We start from the raw sequence: 26073 nt of genomic DNA, 5'->3' as shown, positions 1-26073 counted from the left end.
GAGGGTTCTCTTGAGAGAGAGGTGCAGAGTTTGATATTGACAACCTTGTCGTAGTCGCTTTTCATAGAACCAAGGAGCTAAGGTGCGGTCCCCGGAATGACATTGGTGAATAGACTGTTGTATCTCTTTGTAGCACTTCCCACTGGGAAGTTCACACCTGAAGCTGACTGGTATGAGTATGGCCATTTCCCTATGCTTTCTCTCTTAAGCTGGGTTCTGTACCACTTTAGAATGTTCCTCCCTTGTCTGATGAAGTTGTGACATGAGCCATACTACCGGGACTTCTCTCGTGTAGGATCACTGCCAGAGGTGAAGACCAGTACCTCTACAGTATCTTTCCTGGGCCTGCATTGCAATCCCATTGTTTTTGTTTCTTAAGCTGTCATGTGTGGTTGTGCTACGTTCAGTGACTTTGTGTGTTGCCTTGGTATGTTGTGCACTGCAACATCCATACTCTTATGTACTTTGAGGGCCGCTTCATTGAGCTTATAGTGCTTGACATGAGTCCTGGAGCGTCTCCACCGCAGTGTACATGGAGTTAGACAGCAGTTTGGGTATCCTGGATCTGAGGTTGTCGGATTCATTTTCTATCCCTGCAGTTTTGAAGATAATATAATAATTAGTTTTATATGTCTAAGATGTTGAGATGTCTGTCGTCGCTCTCTCTGTAAATTCCTTATCTTCACGGGAGGTAGGGAATAAGTTACGTCCCCCGAATTGCTGCTCCAGGGGTCCACTGCAACAATGGCGCCCCAACTTTCTGCAGACTGACTTCATCTGGGGGCGTTTGCTTTTCCTTAAATTAAGATGGAGTTATCTCCATTACCCAATCTTCACTACAGACAGCCTCCCCAATTTTCCATACTAAAGCTGCTCTCCCTTGTAGCCTAAAAATCCCTGTGTGAGGCACAAAAGACGAGTATCTTATTTGAACATTGCCACCGGACCAGAAATCTCCAGTGATCCCTAGTTTATCCTTTCCTCAACATGTACTGGTCACCCACAGGGCAGTTGCTCCGTGGCAACAGTGCGTGCCTTTTTCAGTTATAGCAGCGGTTTCACCACGCCTGACTTCAGTGCGATACTGGGAGCCCTCACTCATTCTTGCACCTCTCCACTCCCGGCATCACTGCTTTATCATTAGCAGGTGGCACCGGCAGGGTGAATACTATTGGTAGTAGGAGTGTCTGGTTCACTGTGTCCCCTAGGCCCCTGCAGGTGATGCAGTGGATTCTCTTGGTTTAATACTCCTTCCTGCAATCATTTGAGCCCCCGCTCCTCTACTGGGTCCATCATCTGATTCCCCACATACCCCGTAGGCATGTTCCGCATTCATCCACCTTGAGCTTGCATTTCAGTCCCCCAGGTGCAAGACAGCAACAGAGGATGCATAAGCTGCGGTCCAAGGATCATCCTTTGAACCCTCATTCAAGAATTTAAAATTATGGAGGCCGACAAAGTTCTGGAGGATCTTAGCTTTGGAGACATACGTAGAGATGGCACGTAGGGGTCAGACCGAGCAGACTGTAAATCCATATGTTGCAATAGCTTCCTTTCTTAAATTCACGCATGCGAGAGTGAAAGTGGACCATGGCATCAAGCATCAAACTGAAGTTAAACCAATGGCATGGTGATTATGATTGGTAATTTATAATGCGCTTAATACCCAGAGGTTTCTAAGCACGGACCCGGGGATCAAACCTGTGATGCTGTTGCCCCTGAGCTATCCTCCTGGTGGTCGTGTGAGGCACAAACTGCAAGGATGAGGAGGTCCTCTCAGCACATCAGAGCATGTCAAATACATGCCTCGAGTACTAGGTTGTATGAGTGAAGGAATGGTGTATTTATATGTTTTTTGCTCATATGCTTATTCTGTGGTTTTAAAGCAGCTCAGCAGGGCGGAATTCCGGGAGCTGGAGAAGGGCAGCCCAAAATTGTCGATAACATAAACAGATTCAATGAGGATAGGTATCAGGAAAGTCTAGGACCAGTGCAAAACGTTATGCCCTATATGGGAGAGTACGATGATTGCAACCTCACCAACCCTAAAAAAGAGAGAGGCGAGAGTGCACAGCTTCTTTCACAATATTTGTCTTTGTTGTATAAATTGCTAGTTGTATAGATTATATTTTTATTAGTAGGGTGCAGCCCACTATCTTGTGCCACCGTGTAGGGCACAGAAAGTGAACATGGAGAAAAAAGACCTAGGCGTGTATGCCTTCGGTGTGGGCTGCACACCCAAAATCTGAATGTGCAATCTTTGTTGAACATTCGTTTGTCCTTGTGGGCGCCCTGTTTTTATTTTTATTTTGAATGTTGATTCTCATACATTTGTCTTTATATGTATTATATACTGTCATACTTGAAATTCTGACTACAAACTTATGTCTAATTTGACTTTGATATTGTGTCTCAAAAAACGATAATATGTGCAGGATAGCAATACCCTGGCTCTGAAGAGGGATAGATTCCGAAATGCATTAGCCATTCAGGTTTCCTTTTTTTGCCTCAACTCTCAGCTACATTTTTATTGGTGAAATTGAACCAATAAAACATACAATTATTTGAACTTAATAAATCCTAAAACCTTTGAACATTTATAAAGACTGTATTTTTTGGAATAATCTTCAAAGACTGTCTTGCAACTTACCAAGCAACAGGAATAAATTGATTAACCCCGAGTGGGATTTTGGATGTGCGGCCCACACCGAAGGCATACACGCCTAGGTCTTTTTTCTCCAACCTCACCAACCCTGTCCTCATGCAATTGACCAGCTTGGAGTCCCTTAGTGGTCCCCGAGTGGTGGCACCCACCTACAATTGATTTGCTATAAAACTGCTCCTAGCTTACAAAATGGGGCAATATGAAAAAAAGGAGTAGATATTCAGCTGAAAATGCCTTCCTCCCCTCCTGCCTCCCTCCGTCCTTCCCTCCCTCCCTCCGAGCACCACTTTTTGGAAAGCATTTGCGAAGAGTAATGAAAGGGGTGCAGAAGTAATTTAACAGAACCTGGGGAGTCATTAATAATTCAACAATCCTTCTTACTTTGAGCATTTATGTGATAATTAAAACAAAAAAATGTGATCTAGGGAGAGGTTAGTTTTCAAATTTACAGAAGAGAAAAGAAATTAGCTGCTTTTGATATGTGTTGTAGATTACCATACCAAATAAGAAGGACTGCGTGCGGTTGCCGTGCCGTGAACAGGCTGCATACGTTTTGGAAACCCTGCTTGATAATTTTGGTATTTCCATGAGGTGTAGTCACAGCTACCTTGGGCTCAGAAGGTATTGATCCATGATGACGGGAAGATCACGCAGAGGAGGTGTCTCAATTTGCAGGGCCGAATCTGGGATTGCGTGGGTGTCTGCCAGCTAGTAGATCCTTGTCATGCACTTACTAGTGGCAATGGAAGAAGCGGGTCTTCCTCCAAACATGAGTTTGGAGATTGCATGCAGAGGAAAGTTCTGGAGGTCTCCTTATCGAAGTAGCATGCGGTCTTACATCTGGAGGGGTCATAGTGGTGAGTAAACACGTAATGCGCTCTGAGCAGAAGGAAGCTTGGTCATCTCAAGCATGACTGCTTCCGCTCATTGAATGCTGGCTTGGTTGTCTACCTCTTGCAGTGTCACATCAGGAAGGTTCTTTGCTGGTAAAAGCATAACCCTCGTGAAGTTGCAAATCACGGGTTCCTGATGCACCGCCCTTTGACAGCATTGTCTCATCCGTATTTCATATTAAAATATTCAAGGGACCCTGTTCAGTCGTATTGCAACACGTTGTCGTGAGGTCATTGTCTTCATTGTCTGGTGTTGCAGCTGATTTTGAGATCCGGTTCTGAGGAAGGATTCAGGCACGTGTTGCGGAAGGACTGCGATAAGAGGTCAGAGTGTTAATACAGGTTACAGTCTGGATTCTGTTGCCTCATGCCTTTGAGGTCATTGCTAGGTATGTGCTACTTCTAGATACATGGTCACCGGGCCTCATTTCAAGTTTGCCGGTCCGGAAACAAGGGTGCCGGTAAGCTCACCGGCACCCTTGTTTTCAAACCACCAAACTACAAGTCTGCCTGGCGGTGCCGAGAACGCGCAAGTGCATGGGAAAGGGAAAAGGGACAAAAAGTGCATGGAAGGGGGAGAGTGGAAAGTGAAGAGCCGAGGAGCGCAAATAAGTAAAATAAATAAAAATTGATAGAAAATGGAGGCAAACTGTGCCCGACAGGTCTGACCCTGCCAGGCACAGCGGCCACGGTAGGCAGACTTGTCATGGGAACACCGGCACCGTTATTAAGGGTGCCGGTGGTTGCATGTCCCTACTCCCATAGAGTTCAATAGCACTCTATGGGAATGGGGATTAACAAAATTACTGGCGCCTGACTTCCCAGCTGCCGGACTCGGAATCAGCCGGTGGCACCGGGAGGTCAGGCACCAGTACATTATTCCGAGACCGGCAGCAACCCGCCGGTAGCACCGACAGGGTTACTGCCGGACTCGGAATGAGGCCCACTGTCTGTATGTGCTTAATGTGGCTATGAAATCAATAAGTGTTGCTTGCTCCCCTGCGATAAAAAGAAACTGCCTGGATGTGAGATTGGTTAGGAGGTCCATGCAGTGAGTATTTGCCAACAAACATGACTGTATATTTGGAGTGTTACCAGCTGATAGATCCAATTTTGGTTATGTCTGTCGATGAATTGTCCCCGTAAATAAGTCTGGAAAATTCAATTTGAGGTCTGAAGTCCAAAATCCACCTCGATCTTCCTGCTTTATTTAAGTAATACATTGATTTTTTTAAGCTTCACCTGGTAATTTCCCAATTTACAAGAGATGTAAATAGGAGCCTTCAGTCTGTAGTTTAATGCAACCTACAGCCAAAAGAAAATCTTGCAACTCTTACAGCATTTTATGTCTAAAAATACTGCGTAGAAAACAGGAAACAACTGTTGCCGGTACAGTAAACATATAGCCCAAGACTCACGGCAATGTGGTGTGACTTAAAATCAATACAATGCTTTATGGATCAAAAACTAGACAGCGCTGTTAGAGCCACGATCAATACAAGGCTGTTTGAAGCAAGACTGAGGCAGAGCGTTGTCAGTGCAGATAAGTGTCATGGCCAGTGCAATGCTTTATGATTCAAAACCAAGACAGTGCTGTGTGAATCAAGGCACTTACGAGGCTTTACAAATCTAGACTGAGACAAGGCGGACACACAGCTTTACAAATCCAGATCAATACAAGGGTATATCAGGCAAGGCTGACACACAACTTTACACATCTAGATCAATACAAGGGTATATCAGGCAAGGCTGACACACAGCTTTACAAATCAAGATCAGTACAAGGGTATATCAGGCAAGGCGGACAAACAGCTTTACAAATCCAGATCAATACAAGGGTATATCAGGCAAGGCTGACACACAGCTTTGTGGAGCAAATACCAACACAAAGCTTTATAAATCCAGATCAATAAAAGTGTATATGGGGCAAGGCTGACACACAGCTTCGTGGAGCCAAGACCAACACAAAGCTTTATAAATCCAGATCAATACAAGTGTATATGGGGCAAGGCTGACACACAGCTTTACAAATCCAGATCAATAAAAGGGTATATCAGGCAAGGCTGACACACATCTCTGTGGAGCCAAGGCCAACACAAAGCTTTATAAATCCAGATCAATAAAAGTGTATATGAGGCAAGGCTGACACACAGCTTCATGGAGCCATGACCAACACAAAGCTTTATAAATCCAGATCAATACAAGTGTATATGGGGAAGGCTGACACACAGCTTTGTGGAGCCAAGACCAACACAAAGCTTTATAAATCCAGATCAATAAAAGTGTATATGGGGAAGGCTGACAAACAGCTTCATGGAGGCAATACCAACACAAAGCTTTATAAATCCAGATCAATAAAAGTGTATACGGGGCAAGGCTGACACACAGCTTCGTGGAGCCAAAACCAACACAAAGTTTTATAAATCCAGATCAATACAAGTGTATATGGGGCAAGGCTGACACACAGCTTTACAAATCCAGATCAATAAAAGGGTATATCAGGCAAGGCTGACACACAGCTTTGTGGAGCCATGACCAACACAAAGCTTTATAAATCCAGATCAATAAAAGGGTATATGTGGCAAGGCTGACACACAGCTTTACAAATCGAGATCAATGAAAGGGTATATGAGGCAAGGCTGACACACAGCTTTACAAATCCAGATCAATACAAGGGTATATCAGGCAAGGCTGACACACAGCTTTACACATCTAGATCAATACAAGGGTATATCAGGCAAGGCTGACACACAGCTTTACAAATCAAGATCAATACAAGGGTATATCAGGCAAGGCGGACAAACAGCTTTACAAATCCAGATCAATACAAGGGTATATCAGGCAAGGCTGACACACAGCTTTGTGGAGCAAAGACCAACACAAAGCTTTATAAATCCAGATCAATAAAAGTGTATATGGGGCAAGGCTGACACACAGCTTCGTGGAGCCAAGACCAACACAAAGCTTTATAAATCCAGATCAATAAAAGTGTATATGGGCAAGGCTGACACACAGCTTCGTGGAGCCAAGACCAACACAAAGCTTTATAAATCCAGATCAATACAAGTGTATATGGGGCAAGGCTGACACACAGCTTTACAAATCCAGATCAATAAAAGGGTATATCAGGCAAGGCTGACACACATCTCTGTGGAGCCAAGGCCAACACAAAGCTTTATAAATCCAGATCAATAAACGTGTATATGGGGCAAGGCTGACACACAGCTTCATGGAGCCATGACCAACACAAAGCTTTATAAATCCAGATCAATACAAGTGTATATGGGGAAGGCTGACACACAGCTTTGTGGAGCCAAGACCAACACAAAGCTTTATAAATCCAGATCAATAAAAGTGTATATGGGGAAGGCTGACAAACAGCTTCATGGAGGCAATACCAACACAAAGCTTTATAAATCCAGATCAATAAAAGTGTATACGGGGCAAGGCTGACACACAGCTTCGTGGAGCCAAAACCAACACAAAGTTTTATAAATCCAGATCAATACAAGTGTATATGGGGCAAGGCTGACACACAGCTTTACAAATCCAGATCAATAAAAGGGTATATCAGGCAAGGCTGACACACAGCTTTGTGGAGCCATGACCAACACAAAGCTTTATAAATCCAGATCAATAAAAGGGTATATGTGGCAAGGCTGACACACAGCTTTACAAATTGAGATCAATGAAAGGGTATATGAGGCAAGGCTGACACACAGCTTTACAAATCCAGATCAATGAAAGGGTATATGAGGCAAGGCTGACACACAGCTTTACAAATCCAGATCAATGAAAGGGTATATGAGGCAAGGCTGACACACAGCTTTGCGGAGCCATGACCAACACAAAGCTTTATGAATGGAGTCCTACACAAAGCTTTACAAATCCAGATCAATACAAGGCTATCTATTTGAGGCAAGTCTGACGCAAAGCTTTGTGAAGCCAAGACCAACACAAAGCTTTATGAATGGAGACCAACACAAAGCTTTACAAATCCAGATCAATAAAAGGGCATATGAGGCAAGGCTGACGCAAAGCTTTGTGGATCCAAGACCAACATAAAGCTTTCTGACTGGAGACCAACACAAGAGTCAAGACCAATGCAAAGCCTTTACGAATCCAGCCTAACACGACACTTAGTACATCAATCAATAACAATAGTAATGCAAAAAGTAAAACATAAATTGCTTGTTCCCATGTGGTTGGACAGCTCATTTGGTTAAGGCCACAGTTGCAAGGTGTTTGAGCGCCTCTTGATTGCAGGTGCTCAGCACGCAAGAACAACCTTACATATAATCAATTGATGGCTGTATAGAGGTACTACAGGTGTAGGAAACAAAGGCTATGAGGCGGAAGGCCTTAGTGGTGCGCACATCACACTAGGTCACACAAGGAAGAAAACGGCCAAGGATGGTCTATTGACCATGCAGTGTATGTATAGAGGAAACAGAAGACATACAACAGACACAGTAATCTAACAAATGCCTATAATTGTATGCGGGGGAGCCTCTTCTCGCGAGAAAAGGATGCACTCAGGTAGTCTTCAATTATACATCTCCTCTAATAGAGCCACTCCGATCACCCGCGGGAAAGAGCCGTATAACTTCAGAAGGGCACTATAATAATATAAAGCACGATAAACAAAGCAGCAGATATTCATCGGGGAGGAGGGAAAGCCGTGCAGCTTCCCAGATGCATTACTGCAGTGATTGGATTTTGGAGGCATCACAGACACCCTGGAGTTGAGCACAGGGAAAACAAAGAACTAACTATCGAAGACAGCTGGGGGGTGGGGAGTGGCGCATCACAGGCGCAGAAGGGAAAAGGTACAGACTGCTGCATCATTCTGGCGGAGGGCTGGGAAACAGCAGCATGGAGAAGAAAGTCAAGAATTGCGCTTGCCTGAAAAAGACATGTCAGTAACAAAGACGTCCTTCACTTGCTGTACCTCTCCCCCGCGATCTCGGCCCAGTGCCAAGAGGCCACCATGGCTCCACTCGTTAAGTGTCCCATACAAATAAATACAATACGTGATTAAAATCATTGGCTAGCATGCTGATGCATTATTTTAAAAAACATGGCCCAAGACAAAGAGCGGACTTCAGCCAATAAACATTCCCCACACAGGTGGTGTGTTCATGGTATCGCTTAAGTGTCAATCCGTGAGCTGACGACATCGATAATCCATGAAGTCTGGCCTACTCAGTAGTCCTCCATGCATTGGGGTGCTTTGAACTTCTTCTGCTGGTGGTGGATTGGTGCAGAATCCCTGTGAATCCTTAGCTTGCCACGGAAGGAAATACAGACCGAGGTACTCTGCCCGCACAGTTTCCTGAAAATCAGATGGTTGTGGCAGATCCGCACTGACCGAATGTTCAGCGACTGATGGTGTGGAAGACTTTGGACCTCCTGGTTGGCCAGCACATTGAGCGAACTCCCCGATTGTCCACATGCCGGGAAGCAGATCAAATGCTAATCCTGAATCTGGTGGCAGAGTCAAGGGGCTGAGTGACCCCTTCCGTAATCCAGCAGCTCATGCTTTGCAACACTCTCTGATGTAGTGGGACAGAAAGGTCATATCTCATATCACCAGCATGTGTTGTACTTCCTTAATACAAAATTAAACACAACATTAGCCTCCATCTGAAATCAAGTAGACATTTTTCTAGTAAGAAAAATTCCAACCATCTGGCATTTGGTAACCTTTAAACTACATAACCTGCCAGCCATACTGGCCAACTCTAGACAACCCACTCTTCATCGTGAAGGCATCACGAGAAATAAGCTTGCAGTGTGTGGGCATCAATATATTGATGTGGTTCAGTTTGGGTGGTGAGCTGTAAGTAGACCTTTTAGCAGTGCCTCTCTTAAGTAGAAGAGGGCTAGATTATTGACTACATTTAGTGTACATTGTTTGCAATTCTACCACAGAAAAAGCACTTTGGAGCACTTCACTTGTGTATAAGCACTTTACAAATAAACAATTACAGAGAATTTACGCTTTTGGCATAGCAATGGTCATAGTGCATTGCAATGGGACACTTGGGTCGTTGCCAGAAAGTAAGTATGCATCAGTGAGATACATTTGAAATATATAGTAAAATGGGCCAGGTGGAGAAGTAACTAAAATGCAATGCAACAATCGACAACAGTATCAGCAAGTCAATATTGAGCAGGCACTTCACACAGAAATCTGGGAAATACGGAAAAAGGCAGTGTAAGTGGTCAGTAATGCGAGGCGGACAGCTGCTTGTAGTTGTCTCAAGATTAAACATTTTATTAAAGAAAAAGTTTGCAAATAAAGCCTTGCTTGCCTTACTCTATCGGGGATTCCTTACCTAGTCTAAAGGCTAAGGAAACAACTCCTAACATAGGTAAACTGCCCCTCACTTTGAACAGCAATACATTCAAAGAATAATAATAAAGTAACATAAAATATTAAACACGAATTGAACGATATCTGGACGACCTTCACTTGTCCTGGGATAGCCCCTTACCCAGGGTTTTAAAGTCAACTTCAAAATGTTTAAAAGTCTTGAACCAGTTCTCTTCAGTTCCAAGTCAAAACAAAAGTTAATCAAACAAAAATACACTGGTAACAATTCTCTGGGTTTGGTTGAAAAGATCCCCTTCCAATTCCAACCAGAAAATAGTACCAATATTAATCCTGGATAACTTCTCTTCAATGTTGGTTAACACAGTTCTAAATAATAGAATGTCTTCATCTACAAGAGGCTAGCCCTGTTTCCAGTGAAACAAGTACTGTTAAAACCCCTCCACTTGAAAGGTGAAGTTGTCAACAGGCCAGTGCCCTTAAGTCTATATTTGGTCAGACCACAGCTCTATCTTTATCCAGACCTTCTGTAAACAAAAATGTGAAGCTTTACATGTGCCACTATAGGAAATTCACATTAGGAACTTTAAAAAGGTGACAGTAAGTGACCTGACTAGAGGATCCCTGGGCAGTGCGACATCATCCAGCACTGCCAACAATAATGTCTTGGAAACCTAGCTGCAGAGGATCCCAAAAGGTGTTGGTTCCAAACAACCGCCTTAAGGTTCCTTTGGACAGTTTTCGCGTTTAGTTTGGCCATGAATTTGCGACTAGAGATTGGCCGCTACATTGAAACATCGTCTGGGCTAGCCCACATTCTTTGATAATCAGGGTTGCTATGACAGAGGTCAATGAGTAGGGGAAATAGTCCTTTTCAGGGTGTTAATGATTTCTGCCCTGAAAGCCCCAGCAAGCACTGGCACTTCTAGAAGTTGTTTAAAAATCTTAGGAGGGCAAGGATCAAGTGGCAATCCAGACCCTTTAATAGATGTAAAGAGGACTACAAAACCTTCTTTCACGCTTGAAAGTAGAGTGCGCCAGTGAGGAACAAATCAGCACTTTGACCAAGGACATAGGGTGTAAAAGAGGGTAGATTTGGGTTGAGTTTACCAGTCAAATAGGAATGATTGGAGTGAATCTTGCCGCAAAACTGTTTTGCAAACCGTCACTTTTGAGCTGAAATGCTGGGGCTTCGATGGAAATAGCAGCTGGATTTCTTCACTCATTCATGAGGTAGCCCTACAAAATATCCCCACCAAAAATATCGCCGTACATATGGCCGTTTGTCTTGCCTTAGGTGATATTTTGGGGGGGGGGTATTTGTGGGAGCGGGGGTTGCGGGGATGTCACCCGCACATTTTGAAATAATGCAGGGGTTGCGGGGGTGACCCCAGCAGGGTCCATGGGTCAATATCGCCACAAAAATATGGTGATATTTTTATATCGCCATATTTTTGCAGGGATATTAACACATGGAACCATTCATGATACTGAAAAGATGGCTCTGGCAATTACAGTAGCTCAGAACACGCTCTGCATAGCATTGTTGCTTACCAGTTTTGATGGTCCTCCTGTGTTACTGTACTGTAAGATGTATGCTTTTCTTTTCTCCAGGCAATAGCCTCAAAGCTCTGCAGTTTAACTTTAAGTACTTTTTTAAATCTGGCCTAAATCATTAAGCTTGTTTTATCTTGAACAGTCTAGATTCCTGCCTTAGAACCAGCTTTAGTAAAGAAACTACATAGACTGTCAGTAGTTGTGCAGATTCCCTGTCCTGTGATCCTGGCTGCTGCTGTAAAGAGGTTTAAAAAACTGTGATTTCATTAAGGACTGATGGCTCCTTCAGGCGTTTCCACTTACGAATTGTTTTAAAGTAATGATTTCGATGTTGAGCTTTGTGTGATGAAGGAAGCGATCAGGAAGGGCTGATGTGGACTAGACCAAAGGATTGCAGCCCAAGGCTCACATGGACGAATTATTCGAGAAAGTTATGTCAAGAGTGTGGTTGGCACAAAGGGAGCCATTACCAGAAACCTGGACCTGGGTCATGCCTTGCATATTAGGAATGAGGATCTGTTGGGTGACATTGGAGTCCTCATCCAACCGGGGATCAAAATCTCAGAGGATCTCGACTCGCTCATAGTCAGTAATGAGAGCTGCTAGGGAAGTAGATACTGTTTCCGAAAGGCTAGGAGCAGGACCTGGGGAATGATATGTAAGAGAGAAAGGGTGAGAGTCCGTTGGAGAAGACCAAACTATGGACAAGGCTTCAAGACAGGGGTTGGGATCCAGCAAAGTATTTTACTGTCCAAAGCTGCATTTAAAAAAAGCCAGCGCTGCTTCTCCTTTTTGACTGTGACGCACAGATAGCATTTTATACTCTGATAGGATCATTTAATTAATTATAGGGTAGGCCGCATCCTTGAACCAGGTGTCGGTCAGAAATTAAAGGTGATTTCCATTCTGTGTTTAATGGCCGAACGTGCTTTGATGTATATTGCTTTGCATTGTCTAAAGCAGCATCTGGATATGCCCAGAGTATTAGGCATGATAGGGGGCAGGAAACTCGGGACTAGATTCTAATATTCGGTACTAGGGATCTTGCTGGTTGTCAGTACCTGGTCAATTAAATTGCTTAGTATGTTTCCAGAAGGCAGCAAGATCTCCATCAGAAATTATGAAACACAAATGCCTGGAAAGGAAAGTGGAAGGACTTAAGGAAACTCAGAGCTGTCAGGGAGAACACTGTTCAGAGCAATCAAGTGGAAAGATGTCTATTTGGAGTGGACAAACCCTAGGTGACAGCTCAAGATGGCAGAAAGGGTGTTGGCGGCCAATGCAGAGTAGATGGATCGCCTGACTAATTTACCTTAGTGTTTGCAATTAAGTGTGAATAGACGGGAGCATTGTGTCCAGTCATTCATCCACTCCCCAAGTCCATGTCCCGGGAAGATAACTCAGTGGCAGCGTGCTCACCTTGGAAGCAAGACGTCATGGAGCAACACAGGCTCGAACCCCAGGTCCGCGCTTAGGAACGCGTTATAAATAACCTATCATATCATGAGCCTGGATTAAAGACAATGCTTAGGAAAACGACAACTTCTGCATAAGAAGAGAAGAATGAAGGAGGCGTGGTGTATGATGGCAATGTACGTTTCTCAGATGGTAAAATCCAGTTAAAGAGTAGGGGCTATTGTGGCACCAGTGTCTTTTTAGAATGAGGTGTTATGGTACAAGGCTTGCCAACGAGGAGTTCAGAGTTGCCTTTGTTAATGGGGTGCACCAAATCTCTACAGATTGGGGGATTTAAGTATATTTAATAATGAATAATACCCCTGTGTGAGGCAGGAAGGAGAAGTGGTGGCCTGTCAAAGTACACCTGTGGGAGGAATCGCCCCAGGGTCCACATCATGGCCGCTCCTCCACAGTGGGTGGTGCTGGTTAGGTAGAGGGGTCTGTTCTGTTAGTTGAACCGTAAGGGTCCCTCCTCAACCCTGCTCGGGAAGGGTGAACTGGCGGCGCGGATGCCTAGAAGGGAAATCACGCCAGTGTAAAAAAGGGAAGGGAATATTTACTTTAAGAGATTTAAAGCAATTCAGGTCCATTTAATGTTAGCACCCTGGAGCGGGGAGAGCAGCCAATCAGGTTCCCTGGATCACGTTTCAATTGAACCTGGAGGTTGCTTTCCCCCACAGCGCCATCTTCTTCCCACCCTCCCATTCACTTACCAGCCCCGCTTACCTGATTGTGGCAGTGGCAATGCCCGCCGCTGACACAGCTTTACTTCATCTCCGTTTGCTGGTCGCCATGAAGCCCCGCCTTCCAGATCTATGGCGGACCATCTTATTCCTTGAAAGAAAATTCTTTTTTCTTAACCCCCACAGATTTCCAGATTGGAAACCCGGGGTTTTGTTAGCATTAACACTCGATCCGGCCCCCCGATAGGGTGTTATCAGTCCGAGGACCCTCTTTAAAGGCCCTCGCTCTGCTCAGGATTGTAGCTCATGCCCGGGCTGATTACACCCGATCCGGCCTGCCGGATCGGGTGTTAGCGCTATATTGTTTTATGTTTACAATAAAAAGGGGCCCAGGTTGGGACTCTGAAAAGCCACTTTGGTGTATGTTGTCTATTGGAGAGGTGTCATGAAAAACTGTCTTGTGTTGTAGTAAATGAAAAAATGGCAGAAACATTAACCTTCCATTTAATGTTTGACTTTTGATTTGATTTTGATTTCTATAGCGCTATACGCCAAAGAGCTTTACAAAAATAAAGTGAAACGGTACAAAGCATGGAGACCAAAATGACAAATACAAATTACCAGGTAAGCAAATCAGTTTTAAGGCGTGAACGGAAAGCAGGGAAAAAAGAAAGTGATCTAATAGGGAGAGGAAGCACGTTCCAGTGCTTGGGGGCCAAGAGAGAGAGAGCGGGAACAGGAATAAGCACAAAGGGGTCGTGCAATAGAAAGAACAAAGCAAGATTAAGAGCGGAGTGGACGGGATGGGGTATAGAAAGAAATAAGAGAGGAAAGATCGGGAGGGGCAAGGAGAAGGGAGGAACATTAGAACAGGTGAGAGAAAATAAGAGAAGAAACAAGAATTTTCGTGGCAGTAACGGAAAGAAAAAGTCCAACATTTTGGATGTTAAAAAGCTGAAACTGGCAAGAGCGGGACAGAACAGTAATATGACAGGGGAAAGAGAGGGAAGAGTCAGGAAAAACACCAAGATTCCGGGCCGAGAGAGAAAAGGGGAGAGAAGAAGGGGGAAAGGAGATAGAAGGGGGAGGTAGAAGAGGGGGCATAGTGATGGCAGGGAAGAAGAGAACTTAAATCTTCGAGAGATTTAGATGGAGGAGGTTGGCTGACATCCAAGATTGAATAGCGAGAAGGCAAGTAGTAAGATTTGAATTAATAGACAGAGAGAATGAGGAAAAAGAACGGAAGAGCAATGTATTGTTAAGGTAAAGATGATGGGAAAGACCAAAGCAGGAGATAAGAGGCAAGAGGAATGGTATAATGGGAGAAAAGGAGGGGCCCAGGACCAATCCCTGACTTACGCCATATTAAAGAGGAAAGCTAGGAGAGTTTTTAGAACAGAACCACAGAGACCAAGAGTAGAAAGAGACCGAAGAAGCAGAGAGTGATCAACAGTGTCAAAAGCGTCAGGCAGATCGAGTGGAGCCAGGAGAGATGATTGCTTAAAATGACTAGCAGATAGGAATGAATCGCAAACAGAGATAAGAGCATTTTCGGTTGGAGAGGGCGAAAATCGGTTTGATGGATAGGAGGAAGACAGTGTTAACATGAGTAGAAACTTGAGAGTAAACAATATGCTTGAGGTTTGGAAAGAAAAGGTAAGAGCGAAATATGGTGGTAGTTGGAATGGAGGGAAGGGTTTAAAGAAGGTGTCTTGAGAATAGGGAGAATAGAGGTATGTTTGAATGATTAAGGAACTGTGGAAGACTGAAGAGAATGATGATAAAGCAGGTCCAGATATGAAAAGAGGCAAGGATAGACTTTGGGAATAAGAGAGGAAGGAAGAGGATCAGAAGAAGAGGTTGTAGGGTGGGCTTTGGAAAAAAAGCAAAAGGTGTTCGGAAGCAGAAGATGATATAAAAGAGGAGGGGGTTGGGAAGGGAGAGAGGGCGGAGGGAAGAGGAGGATGAGACACTAGATAAATTTAGAAGGATGATTTTAGAGGAAAAGTAAGAGGCAAGGTCTAAGGCAGGGACGGAAGAGGAAAGGGAAGTATCAGGGGTAGAAGGAGAAAGAATGCAATTGAGGACCTGGAATAAGCGATGAGAACAGGAGTCAAGAAGATTGGTGTAACAGTGTCGTTTAGCAAGAAAAAGAGCAGCATCATAGTCAGTGTGGATAGAAGAAAGATTAAGAACATTAGACAAAGATCGTCATTTCATCCAGTGTGGTTCGGCCTGACGCAGCGAACCATAAAGGGCAGTAAAAAAGACTGCACAACATACAGAACCATTGGAAGCACTTTATGATGGTATCACACCCCAGAGTCAAGGCACCATGAAAATCCCCAGGCGTGCATATACTCTCGATTATTGAGCATATATGCATAAATAGTTGTGAAACTGTGGACAATGCATATTTCAACAAGTAACAAACAATGCCTGGGGATAAATAACCAGAATGAAGTTCAGACAGCTGGTCTGCCCATTAAAACCTTCCATTGCCTGCTGTTGGCTGAAAGGATACAACAAAAGACTATGGCCCTCATTACAGTTTCACTGGTATCCTGCCGGAATTACCAGCGGAATACTGGCGAAGCTGCCTTATTGTTTCAACCACCCGAAATCCCAGTATTACTGGGATATTGCAGGCAGCGGAGATGCTGGTAAGTTCCCATTCCATGGAGTCCTATTGGACTCCATAGGATGGGATTGCTGAAATAACTGGCACCGTTAGTACCGGTGATTCCACCACGTCTTTGCCTACAGGGGCCTGACCTACTGGCAGGTCAGGCCTGCTGGTAATTCAGAGCCTCCACTGGCAAACTCAGGTTTCCCTGGTCCAGTAAAAATACCAGTGCTGGTATTACCAGCAATTTTTCAAGCATTTTGACCTTACTGGGGACCTCGTAATGGGGCCCTATTTGTAGATTAGTCGCAGTACCCAAGTCAAAGGCGCCTGCAGAGTATAATTCACAAACTCACCAATTTATACACAATCAACCCTCAAGTTCCAAAGCCCATGTTTATGTTGTTTATTAAGAGGAGAGGAGAGTTGACAATTTTGCTTGTGTGAATGGGTCAGTAGGTCAATTGATGAATGGCTGACTTTGTTTTTGTGGTTGAGTATGTGGGTTGTTGATAGGAGGATGTGTGACTGTGTGATTGGCTTAGTAGGTAGATTGATGGGTGAATATGTGATGCTCTGTCTCGTTACTGAATGGATATGATATGATATGGCATTTATAACGTGCCTATACACAAGTGTTTCAAGGATACTTTGATGTGTGTGTATGTGTGCGGATGTATGAGGTAAGAGTCAAATAGAGGAATGAGTGACATTGCATGCGTGTGCTAGTGGAGTGGGTGAATTTGTGTGTGCGTGGATGGGTTAATGGTGGGATGGATCGATGATTGTGTGTTAGAACGGTCAGATGCAAGAATGTATGGGTATATTGTGGTTATATGGATGTTAAGTTTGTTTGTGTATTAGCGGAAACCTGGACATTGAGTTGACACATTGAGTTGTGTGTGTATGTGTGGTTAATTGAACTAATTCTTTTTGTGTGTATGGGTGCTAGGCAGGCTGCAAAAAAATTAGTAGTAAAGCAACCACTGGTTGCTGCTGCATGGGATGTCTTTAGGCGCATTGAGGGAGGGTGATATTCCAGGGTGTATGGGTGGCCTGGTGGTGGAGCGTGTATGAGAGATTGATCGGAGTCAAAGCTGGACATTTGGCTAAATTCCTCAGCTAATCATGAGGAATTTAATAAAATAACAGCCGGGTCCGCACCATGTTGCACGGCCGCTTGACAATTTTCCACCGTTTTTACAAAAAACATAATAGTTAGGAACATGTAATTTACTCCCCACATCCCTAACTTTACCCTCCACCAGCATGCCAATTCTCAAATTTGGAACATGTTCAGCACACGCGGGAACTCCTTTTAGATGGCCATTGCAATTCCCTAAGTCGCAAGTGAATTAATTTTATTTCAACAAAATTGCCTGGAAATTATCTAACAAAATGACACAAAAGTAAAGGCAATACGACTTATGGTTCCTGAGAAAAATGCCTAAATGATAATAGTCCTTTTACATTGATAGGACATCTTCACGTTATGCAAATTGTAGCTCTCTGGTTTCCAGGCCATTTACCACTCTGGGCCAGCCTGTTACCAGAGCTATTTTTTTATTAGCCTCTTTGTTGTTTGTAGTGAAAGCTGCAGCTTGTACATACTGCATTGTATACATACTTGGGATGCACCGGCCAACACAGAGATCCCCCTCTGCAGACATCTGGTATCCTGTCCTCTTATCTGAAGGGGAACCACCATTTTCGATCTGGAAAGCTTCTATTTTCCGCCTTGATTTCAGCCCCTGTTTTCACATCCCCCCCTCCATTCCAGTCATGAACTACTTAGGCCATCTGCCCTGCACAGAACTGCCTTCCAAGACAGCAGGTCTAGGGAAACTTGGTTTTCAACTCCCTTCAGGCAGACCACCTTTTATTGCATTTGTAAATAGTGGGAATCCATGGACCAGACTTGCAGTGGGGGAAGCCATTTGCAAATTCTGCCCAATAACAAGCCAAAAGGGCCTGCCTCAGGCCAAAATGAGATCTTCATGCGACCCATGGAAACTTTTTTCTTTTCACTTGTTGCCAGTATTTTGCAGGTGAAGCATAATATACATTACATCTTGTTTAGCACACACTAAGGGCCTGATTCACAGAGTGTTTTCCTATGGGATTGCACCATTATAAAACTTTTTTGAATCATGCCCTAAATCTTTTCCCTGACATCGTTATGTTAGCTGGGGAACATTTTCGCATGTCTTGCTTTCAAACTGCAAGCACCCAAGTCATGTTGGTCTTAGTGTTTGAACATCCTGCTTTCCACGTGAAAGGGGTCTTTGCATTTCTTCTGCCACTTTGAATTAAAATGCTGCTTTTCCTTTTGTAATGGCAAGTATGCCTATTTAACATTATCCTTCCTTGTGTTATTTGCAGAAATCCCACAGTCTGCCTTAATAGGCCAGTTTTCAGTGCAAAGGTTTTGTTATGAAGGCTGGCAGGTCATTCTTGTTTAGTGGGCCCTTCAGTTTCGTTAGTTTTGGGCCTTTGATCACACCCCACACAGCAGCACAGGAGAAAAGGGGACAGTCAAGGCAGCAGCACAGGAAGCAAAGGCGAGAGCAGAGGCAACAGCACAGGGAGAAAAGGGGAGAGCAGAGGCAGCAACATAGGTAGTAAAGAGGAGAGTGGAGGGAACAGCACAAGGAGCAGAGGCAGCAGCACAGGGGGTGGAGGCAGCCGCACAGAGAGCAAAGAGAGGAGAGGAGGCAAAAGCACAAGGAGAAAAGGGGAGAGTGGAGGTAGAAACACAGGGAGAAAAGGGGAGATCGGAGGGAACCGCACAAGTAGCAAATTAGTGAGCAGAGGCAACAGCACCAGGAGGAAAGGGGGAGGGCGGAGGCAACAGCCACGGAGCAAAGGGAAGAGTGGAGGCAGCAACACAGGGAGCAAAGGGGAGAATGGAGGATACTGCCAAGGTGCAGAGGAAAGATCAGATGTAGCATCAACGGGCAGAGTGGAGGGAGCAGTACATAGATCCAAGAGGAGAGTGAAGGCATCAGCATGGAGGAAGCAAAGCAGATGGAGCATAGGAATTAGCAGAAAGGGAGCAGCAGGGAAGTCACAGGCAGCATAGTGAAGGCATAATTGAATCAAGAAGCCCTCTTTGCCCTCTCTCTCTCTCTCTATATATATATATATATATATATATATATATACACACACACACACACACACACACACGCACGCACGCACACACACACACACGCACGCACACACGCACACGCACGCACACACGCGCACGCGCACGCTGTAGCCAGACCTAAAGAGAGGGTCCCCTTGACCCCTTTGGTAAAACTTTGTATTTTTCTCTCTCCTCTTTTAATGTCTCTTGTCCAGGAACAGCACCTGTGGGTGCTATCAGCCGCATTTCGCTGGATATTCCCACTCTTTCTTTTGGACAGTATTTATGTTAGCTATCAATGCTCTTCTTGATGGCAGAGTAGTGAAATGCTTTCTTTCCTGCTCAGCCATTCTTGCCTAACCGTGGCACATTTCAAAAGAAAAATGTTCACATTTGTCAAAATGCTGCCTTTGAAAAACTGCTCTCCTTCCCACGTAGAATATCATACAGACTACAACCCACCTCCTCTCACCCCCCTACCTCCCACACCTTTATGTCAGGCAGCTTGAAGCGAATTCATTTTTAGGAGAGGAGTTTCTGCATTTTGTGTGAACGATTATTATAATTATATTTGAAGTGTTTAATACCAACTCCTGGTTCCTAAACGCAGGATCAGGATTCAAACCTGTGTTGCGCTATGTGTTGTCTTGCTTCCAGGACAATCGCGTTGCACCAGAGCTATCCTTCCTCCCCATGAATTAGCAGATCTGTTGTCCTTGCATAAAACCCTTTACAATCAGAAGGGCATAGGCGGCGCCAGGCTTGGGTGGGCTAAAGTCCTCCCACTTTGAGTCATCTGTTGTGACACCCAGACTGGGCTCAGACAACAAGAAGCTGTCACAATTCTCACCCTTACATTTGAAAAGTAAGTAAATACACCGCTCTCTGAGGTGAGAAAACAGTTGTTAACGTGACTGAAACATCAGCAAACGTGCAGAGGACAAACGCCTGCCCAGGGGATGATATCAACAGAGACCCCCATTTGTGGACGCTAAAGGATTAACTACTGGGCTCAACCTTTAGTTCGTCCATGCCTCCCTCCAATGATTAGCATTTCTTTGTTTAACTAAATAGCCTATGAGATGTAGAGGCATAGACACGGTAGGGCATGAGCTGGTCCGCAGGGAAACAGGTAGGAAAAAAAGACTTTTTGTTTGTATGTATGCTGGCATTCTATGAATGTATGGGTGCATGCATGTAAGAGCGTACATCTATGTTTGTATGGGAGTGTCAGTAAGTGCATGCATAGGAATGAATGCAGTGTGAATGGTGTACATGGGTGGGAGTGCGCATTGAATGAGAATGCAGTGTGAATGCCCGGGGTGCTCCTGTAAATGACATAGGCTGTATGGGGGCCTGAATATATGTGTGTGTGTGTGTGTGTGGGTGAGAGAGAGCTAACATTTGTTTGCCAGGAGTATGGCGTGTTTACTAGTATTTTTGGGCAAAGTGAAGCCAACTTGGGTGTTATTATGTGAATGAGGTGTTGGAGTGGGAGAGGGTACTGCAATGGGGCAGGCTTGGTCCTACTATGGCATGGAATGTTGTACTCGCATTAAGGGCAAAGCCAACATGATGAGTGTTTTTAGATGGGGAAGAGGAGGATATGTTGCCTTACTGTGGCATGGCATTGTTTTGCTGCTGTACAAATGTGAATTATTATTATTAAGGTCAAAGGCAACATGGTAAGTGTTCTTACAGAGGCGGGGGTGGGGCATTTTTTCAGCCTGCAAGACAATGTTTTCTTAACGTGGCGTAACATTTTTGACAGCTTTTCGGCCAAATACAACATGAGTCTTCTAATATGGGGGAATAGTGTAACGAAAATGAGTTGCTATTTTCATAGCCCGTTTGCCAAAGCACTGTACAGACAACATATGTATATAAAATGATCACCCAACCGAAGTTGGTACTCATTTATCAGCCTCAAAAAGATGAAAGGCTGAGTTGGTCTTGCCAGGATTTCAACCTGCGACTTCCAGAGCGCTCTCAGATTGAAGCAGCAAGCACTCAAACTGCTACCTGACCAGGTTTCCAGCCAGAACAAGTTTTATTTATTGTGGCATGGCTCTTTTTTTACTGGCATTAAGGCAAAGCCAACAGGCGCATGTTCTTACGTGGGGCTACTTGTATATATTGGCAGAGCCAGCATGAACGTGTTTTGTTATAGTATCATTACTGGCATTATGGGCAAAGCAAGCCTGAGTATTTTCTTATGTGGGAATACTGGCATCTATAGGACCACTAGAATGGACGTGTTTGGGCACAATCAGTACGAACATGTTCTTTTACACTTGCCGAGTACTGGCATATAGTGGGCAAGGGCATTATGAAAATGTATTTTGAAAATGCTCCTTTGCATTGTTGGGGACTTGGCATCTAATGGACTTTTTTCATGTCTCACCCTACAAAAGTGAAAGAAAGCTGTGTGACTTTTTACCTAATGTATCACAGAAAGTGTACTGTAAAATGCATTGCTTTAACCCATATTTAAATATTTTTCTTGGGCGGAGAACCACTCTGCACCCACCTTGACTGGTTCACCCTTCCTCACTACGCACGGTAGCTCCTGCCAATTTCGTCCGGGGGCAGAACAAGCCTAGTTCCCTCTTCGTGCTCCACTTAGGATGAGCCCTACAACATTAGCTCCAGGTCCCACTTGTTACACAATCCTGGCTACGCCTCTGGTGAGTTGGGGCGAAAGATGCATTTATTGGGCCAAAGGAAGATGTAATACCTATTCCGCCTACTCGTGCTGGAATGGAGATCAACAGCGCAATAGGTTTAATAGCCCCACTCACTACCAGCTTTCAAAACTGCCATCCAGACCCCCCTCAAAACGTTGCGGCTGGCTCTGCCACAGCAGAAGGGGTGTAAACCTGTGTTGGTAATGGTATGGTGCGGTAAGGTCCCTATCTTTATGCTACTTCCTTGTATCCAAGGAGGGTTTAATGGGGCGGACAATGAGTCCACCAAAGATGAGTCCACCAAAGCACAGGTGCTCATTGTGGAAAGAGCCAGGTCTTCCATCAGTGGGCAGTCTTGGTGCCAATCTGACCCCTGGCAGAGATGAAGCTGTCTGGACGCAGGCTGTGGGTTTAGCTGGGACAACAGCAACAGAAATGCTCCAATGTAAAAGCCGCACATTCTCCTTACAGGGCTGATGCAGAATATAAGCCTTATTTCCTTCGGTGATAGGCAGCCACTCGGGTTGTTATAATTGGCTACTTATAACACACTTAATACCGAAGAGGTTTCTAAGCGCAGACCCAGAATTCGAACCTGGGTTTCTCTGCAATGAGCGCGTTGCCGCTGAGCTATACTACTCCTGCCTTGCCAGTTGGGCAATAAAGTAGCAGGGGCCGCATAGGGCGGTACCAGCAAGTTGGTAACACAGTGGGTCAACCAAGCCCTTGAAGCATCAGATGGTCCAAGTGCCATAGAAGGGACCAGGCAAAATGGCACTTTACCCAGGGTGACACAATTATGGGTTGGCAAGGCATAGCAAATCCAACTCAGTCTCACCAGTGAGAGGGCTGCTGCATTTTGCCCGCTTCAAAGTCTTTTGGTAGATCTCTTTGGGAGACGGTTCCATGTGATCAATACATTGTGAGTAGCTATATTTGAGGTTCTGTTAATAGATTCTGTTTTAACAGGGTTCTACGAGGTACCTACCTTCTGGGACTTGTAGTCTTGTATTCCTAATGGTGAAATCCAGGACTACACGTCCCAGAATGCAACAAGGACTGGACTAGCATCTGCAAAATGGAATGGATAATGTTGACATGTGTGTGAACATGTTTGGTTCTTCTCATTTCTAAATGGTAGACAAAGAGCCTTAATTACAGGGGTGGACTGGGAACTAAAAGGGGCCCTGGAAATAATTACTGGGGACCAAAAGATACCCTGGAAATAAAGTTCCAGTGGACCCATATGATACACTTTCAGCAAGCCCAAAACTTTTCCTATGAGAAGATTTGGAAATACCACACAAAACAGGACTACACTTTCTTTCTGCATGTGCGACTAGAAAGATGTAGGCGGGCAGGCTGGGTCTATAACATTGATTGGTTACTAGCAAAGCAAACGTCTGCTTACGAGCTGCCGATCAATAAGAACAGACTGTGCGAAGACATAGACAAGCGATCAATCGAGGACGTTTGAGAGACACTGTTCTTGCTTGGCCTACATCGGCGAAAGTCGACAACAGAAGAAAGTAGGGTCTCATGTCACATGTTTCTGGGTTTCCCCCTAATGTGGCCGGCAGTGGACCGGCATGGGTGTAATTTTAGGAGGGGACGGGGGTGTTTGTCCCCCTCAACTTTCATGGCACACCGTTTTGTCCCCATTCATTTGGCTGGGGCACATTTCTTCAGATGTCATGTCCCCTCCAACATTTTCAGCAAAGTTACAGGACCGGGCCAAGAGATGATGCTTAGGCGCTCTTTACTGACGTTGCAGATTTAATGCATAAAAGAACAGACAAATTGCCATTTGTTTGGTTTTTGAAATATGACATCTTTCAGCTTTTTAAATTTAGCAATACAAGTCAACTGAGACCTGCTCGAAAAAGCAGTGGATTTCACAGAACCTTTTTGAGCAATTTTGAGAACTCGAGCTCCTCAGAAACAGACGTACAAGCTATTCACAGTCGTGACGTCATCAAGGCTCTCATGTTGATATAGGGGTGTCCTGCTCCAGCGTGCCTGGCTCTCTCTCAGTTTGACTGGCACTGTTATAATGAAACCCCAAACCCTGCTGAGTTACTCCATGTAAAGAAATATTTTGGAAGAATCGTCAACACGGCGCATATCTTTTAAAGAAATGATATCACGTGTCATATGCTTTTCAAAAGATTGAAGTCATCATCAGTGGGTGGCCATTTCAGAATGAATTGTTATAATATAGAAGTTGTATTGTAGGCTCACTCACAGACCAGCCGGGCAGCCTCTCCAGTAGTTCCATTTTAGCTTTATTCACATATCAAATGCAAATAAATACATTAAAAAAAATGCAAATACATATCTACAGATATACAGTTCCAGAGACTTCTAGTATTGTACAGGATACAGATCACACAGTACACCCACCGGCCATCACATCACCAGCTCAGGCCCCCAACTGAAACTCATGGAACACTCACACGCAACACTCACCCAGCATTCTCCTGAGCTGTCTATCATAACAACCATCAACACTCTACCAGCATGCATCCATGGCCAGTGTGACCGAGCACGACCAGACTACATCACAACATGAATCTTTACCACTCTGTAGCAGCAACTGCAAAGTAGCAAGAACACATTGGTGATGAATGGGAGTCCGACATTTCTCAGGCTCAGGCTACTTCCAATATGCAGCACAGGGCCACATCGCAGACTTCAATCAAAATAGACAATGTAACTGTGAATTAACTCTCTCCTCCATCTCTCGCTCTCTCTCTCTCTCTCTCTCTTTCTCTCTCTCTCTCTCTCTTTTTGTAGAGAGGGAGAGTTGTATTGTCTACTGCAGAGTTGCAATGCAGCTCTGCGTTTACTTTGCAACACGATGGCACCCCAGCGGAACAATGTCAGGCTTCCGGTCGTCAGTTGATTCTTTCCCCTAGTTCTATAACCTCCCGTTCTTCCCCACACCCCAGGGATGCAGATCTCAACACTCATCATGTAGGGAAGTGTACCAAATCAGGGCAAGACCTCTACAATCACCTGAGATGAGAAAATAAACTCAGCTGGTGCTGCCTCACACCAAAGAGGCAACGCTGAAAGTGTAGAACAACCTGTACGCCATTTTGCTTGCACGCGCGTGTGTGTGAGTGTGGTGGGGTGGGGAGGGAATTTTCAAGATGCAACAGGCAGATAAAAAAATGAGACTAATACTATCTGTGCCTTCCTGCTTAAAGGTAAGCCCTGCCTGCTGATTGGTCACATAGTGGGGATTGGTTTCAGAGCCAGTTAGCCTTTGTGACCTTCAATATCCTCTAGACACCGAATTATGAACCTCCTCAATGCCTAAAACAGGCCAGGGTGTAAGCAAAGTATGTGGTGAGCTGCAATGTCTTCCGTCCTATGAGCCAGAGTAACGTTGCAAGGCCTATGGCCCCTGAGCCAGTCCAGAGCCTCTCATTTACCAGGTTTGATCAATATTGGACCACACTGCCATCAAGGCCCTGGCTAGCATTTAGACTAAAGTTCTTTTGAGGAGCAGTGCAACACATCCAGGAGACAGTAAAGCCTAGCATCCTCATGCGGCCATCATCAGTCCACATTGTGACGCACCTTTTTCTCTGAGGGTTGTCATTTTGGAATCCAACAACCTAAGAACAGGTGGAACCGTATCAAGCCACTTGGCCTCTGTTGATATACTTTGGTTGAATTAAAAAGCAATGGCATACAGGTATGTGGGAGTTCTCAAACAGGTTGTGAGTTGGGTGGGATATCAAATAAGGCATTGGGCAGGTATACAAATAATTTGTAAGGCAATATTTTTTTTTAATATTATTATTATTGGCCTTTTTAGGTTATTACAACAAACATATCATTTCAATTCGATTCCATTCCCAGAAAGAACGTTCAGTCAATAATCAAAGACTCACCCCTCAGGTCGGCCGTTCGTATTTTTCAAAGAAGGGGAGCCAGAGTTCCTCAATGTTAGATCTGGATTCATCCAGGACATGCGTTAGGAACTCCATGTCGTATATCGCCCGAACCTTTACAACACATTCCTT

The 26073-nt window shown here is 44.6% G+C and overlaps 1 protein-coding gene across 4 annotated transcripts in view; it reads left to right on the top strand.

Annotated features, from left to right (window-relative positions):
- Positions 1–26073, top strand: part of ZBTB20 (zinc finger and BTB domain containing 20) — a 3989371-nt gene that overhangs the window by 3669025 nt on the left and 294273 nt on the right. The gene's annotated exons all lie outside the window — the stretch shown is intronic.

Source organism: Ambystoma mexicanum, chromosome 7p (genome assembly GCF_040938575.1).
Source record: "Ambystoma mexicanum isolate Mex_15411 chromosome 7p, UKY_AmexF1_1, whole genome shotgun sequence".
Classification (NCBI taxonomy): Eukaryota; Metazoa; Chordata; class Amphibia; order Caudata; family Ambystomatidae; genus Ambystoma; species Ambystoma mexicanum.
The sequence above is the reverse complement of the archived record's forward strand: the minus strand, read 5'-3'. Positions and strand labels throughout refer to the sequence as shown.